The following is a 4,233-nucleotide window of genomic DNA, read 5'->3' as shown; positions in this document are numbered from 1 at the left end:
GTCAGAAAAGGAGTGACGTAGGAGCGAGTCTGACGTATTAGAGCAGGTTATTTATCCAGTCTAGGCGACACCGCCCAAAAATGATGACTCATACTATACGTCACCCGCTCATGCGTACTGCGGAGAAGGATGTTCGCCATGCTGATTTCTTGAAGTATACCATTTCGATGTTGTTTAGATGTAAATCATTCTTGACTAATAAATGTTTGTCTACAACGAACATAATAACTTCATTTATAAAATTATTTTCAGAACTTCGCTACGGACCACGTCAAGCACAGGCATAGGCTATTATTAGTATTAGGCCTATCTACTACTACTAGTACTAGGCTCTATAATCATTTATAATGTATTATGTAGTACGCCACTAGTATCTAGTGACCGGAAGGCCTTGGTCTTGTGGTGTTGTGGAAAATTAATGATAATTCAATTTTGAATACATAGACTAGTTATTATGTAGTTATGTACCGTACTTTGTATAAAGCCAAAGGCGAAGCATTCAAAATTAATCCCCCCCCTATTGATTGTCATGCCCAGGCCCTAGTTCAAGCAAGTTCATGTCCTCTCTCATCTTCAATTAGAAGGCTTGATCTCTCCTTAACTACGAACATCTTAAAACTCGCGGTCGTTGCTTCAGGAACATGGCCCTCTGGACAAAATAGCAAATCCACAATTGAATATAGATTGGCCCCACAACAGAACTTGAACCCATGAACACTCCAGAGTAAGGTACCTATTTGCCAGAATACAATGTCAAGGTGCTATTCCACTTGGCCACTGGCCACCTCAAGAATATAATTTATAAATTTGTTTAGGCCATTGGCCTAGTACCGTAGTGGAATAGGCGAATAGCATGCCAACATTGAATGCTGGCGAATGGTCATATTTCAATTTCTAAATGGCACACTCAAATTCTATTAACGTCAATGTAATGAATTAAACTTAAAGCTAATTTAGCTTTAATTCAATATGGCCATTACTTTTTCTGTTGTTAGTGAATCAGTTTGGGTGAAATTTTCAGAAAATGTTTCCTTTGTGATAATAATTAAGTGTATACCACTTAGAACATCTATCTTGAAAGTTTATTTTTCACAATATAGGAAATATTTACTTTTAACTATTAAAATTACATTTGACAAATCATTGTGTTAGTCCTAGGTATTTTACTGTATGAATTAATAGCCTAATACTAAGAAGTTTCGCATATATTTTTCAGATCTGATGTATGGAGGAGATATTAAGAAGTCTCGGTCTTAGTCATTTAAATGAAATCTTTGAACAAAACTCTGTAAGTAGCCAATAGTTATACATTTAATTCAGTACTGTATATTTGTAGATAGTAAATATCTGATTTATGTTTATATATTTCAACTGTTTGTTACAGGTTGGACCCTCCAAGGTCTGTAATTTGTCAGACACAGATTTCAATATGTTGGGTGTGACTAAAATCGGCGACAAAACCCGACTTGTTCAGAGATGCCGAGCTGAACTAAATGGTATGTCTATTGTAAATTATTAAGTTTTTCTTATGTCATGACGGACTTTGTCTTGCGAGAGAAAAGAAGTTTATGACAGTTTAATTTTCCCACATGGGCTGTAATGAAATATATATTTCTTGAATCCCTTATTTGCTAAGTTGATATTCCTCTACCATGAAAGTTTTGTTTTGTTATACGCCCACATTGTCATGTGGACGTTACATGTCACCCCAGTCCATCCGGACGTCTACAAACAATTTGTTTGTGGCCACTCTTCTACAGGTCACAACTTTTATCTGATTTTGACAAAACTTGAAATATAGGTCTATCTCCCAAAGATCTTGGTTCCTTTCGAAATTTGATGAAACTTGCAATGTTCGTTTATAACCCAAAGATCTTGGTTCCTTTCGGTATTCGCACATATCGTAACTTGGATTATGGCCCCTGATTGTACGAAAAAAAAACGTTCAAATATATCACCGTTACACCCTAATGATGAACATGGTTGAGTTCGAATTTCATGAAAATCGGACAGAAACTGCCGAACAAAATAGCCGCTCCACATACGCAAATAGTATAAAGTGTTGTGGACCCTCTACAGGTCACACAATTTTAATCCGATTTTGATGAAACTTTAAATTTATGTTTATATCACAAAGATCTTGATTCCTTGATTATGGACTGATCGCTGATTGTTCGAAAAATCACGTTTTTACCTTGTGGACCCTTTAGAAGTCACAATTTGTATTTAATTTTAAAAACCGTTTAAATATATCACCGTTACACCTTAATGATGTTTGAGCTTGAATCTAGCGAAAATCAGACCAAAACTGCCCGACAAAATGGCTGCTACTTGTATGCAAATAGTGTAAAAGTATGTAATACTAAGGTTGTGGACCCTCTAGAAGTCACAATTTTTATCCGATTTTGATGAAATTTAAAAATATGTTTATATCCAAAAGATCTTTCGATATTCGTGCAAATCGGACCGCAAATTCCCGAATTATGCCCCCTGCTTGTACAAAAAAATCGTTTTTTTTCAGCTTTTTCTCTATCCATCTCAGGCAAAATGTCGGCGTATTTTGCCCGACAACCGCTGGTTTGTAAAATTGTTATATATTTGCCACGTGACATATTTATTTATTCCAGAGGTCCAGAATTCAACTGTTATTACCCGAATCAAAAATTCCCTAAGAAATCCGAGAAAGGGCAAAATGCCTGCAAAAAAAGATAAAAAACAACAAGACGTATACATATATTGGATGGAAACATATCAAGAAGAATAACAGTTCAACTTATTCAGTTGTACCCGTTAGTAAAGGTGGAGGTACCACGCTGCTTGGTGTATCCAAAGACTGTACCTTGATTCAGTTACAGGAAAATATAATGAATATTTTTTTTTCCAAATGGGCGGTCACCAACTAACAATTTACTGTTGAAAGACTGTAGCAGTTTTTTTATACGCCAACATATATAAACTGCTACGACGTATAATATTGTCGTCGCCCCTGTCCGTCCGTCCTTCCACAATTCTTTGTGAACACTCTACAGGTCACAATTTTTATCCGTTTTCAATGAAACTTAAAATATAGGTTTATCACCCTAAGATCTCGACTCCTTTCGATATTGGCATGTATAGGACTGTAACTTCATGGATTATGGCCCCTGATTGTACGAAAAATCACGTGTTTAGCTTGTGAACACTGTAAAGGTCACAATTTTTATCCGATTTGGTTTAAACTTGAAATATATGTTTATAACCCAAAAATCTTAGTTCCTTTCGATGTTCGCACATATCGGACCATAACTTCCTGAATTATGGCCCCTGATTGTACGAAAAATCGCGTTTTTAGCTTGTGGACCCTATAGAGGTCATAATTTTTATCCAATTTAAAAAACCGGTTTAGTATATCACCGTTACACCCTAAGCATGGTTTGAGTTTTGAATTTCGTGAAAATCGGACCAAAACTGACTGACATAATGGCCGCCCATCGTTCTAAAATAGCGTAAAAATATGGTATATCAAGGTTGTGGACGCTATAGAGGTCACAATTTTTATCCGATTTCATTGAAACTTGAAATGTAAGTTTATAACCCAAAGATCTCAGTTCCTGTCGATATTCGCGCATATCGGACCGTAACTTCCTGAATTATGGCCCCTGATTGTACGAAAAATCACGTTTTTAGCTTGTGGACCCTATAGAGGTCATAATTTTTATCCGATTTAAAAAACCGTTTTAGTATATCAGATATCACCGTTACACCCTAGGGATGGCTGTGTTCAAATTTCGTGAAAATCGGACCAAAACTGACTGACAAAATGGCCGCCCATCGTTCTCAAATAGTGTAAAAATATGGTATATCAAGGTTGTGGACCCTATAGAGGTCACAATTTTTATCTGATTTTGTTGAAACTTGAAATGTAAGTTTATAACCCAAAGATCTCAGTTCCTTTCGATATTCGCGCATATCGGACCGTAACTTCCTGAATTATGGCCCCAGATTTTAAGAAAAATCGCGTTTTTAGCTTGTGCACCCTATAATAGAGGTCATAATTTGTATCCAATTTAAAAAAAGGTTTTAATATATCACCGTGATACCCTAAGGATGGTGGAGTTCGATTTTCGTAAAAATCGGCCAAAAACTGACAGACAAAATGGCCGCCCCTCTTTCTCAAATAGCGTAAAAATATGGTATATCAAGGTTGTGGACCCTCTAGAGTTCACAATTTCCTTCTGATTTTGATGGAACTTG

At 36.2% G+C, this 4,233-nt stretch overlaps 1 non-coding gene across 1 annotated transcript; it reads left to right on the top strand.

The window, feature by feature from the left end:
• Window positions 1-969: 969 nt before the first annotated feature.
• Window positions 970-2,955, top strand: LOC126812569 (uncharacterized). The gene is made up of 3 exons (XR_008786220.1): window positions 970-990; window positions 1,385-1,496; window positions 2,782-2,955. It is a non-coding gene; the product is annotated as an uncharacterized LOC126812569 (transcript).
• The last annotated feature ends 1,278 nt before the right edge of the window (window positions 2,956-4,233 follow it).

The sequence above is a fragment of the Patella vulgata genome, chromosome 2, assembly GCF_932274485.2.
Source record: "Patella vulgata chromosome 2, xgPatVulg1.2, whole genome shotgun sequence".
Classification (NCBI taxonomy): Eukaryota; Metazoa; Mollusca; class Gastropoda; family Patellidae; genus Patella; species Patella vulgata.
The sequence above is the reverse complement of the archived record's forward strand: the minus strand, read 5'-3'. Positions and strand labels throughout refer to the sequence as shown.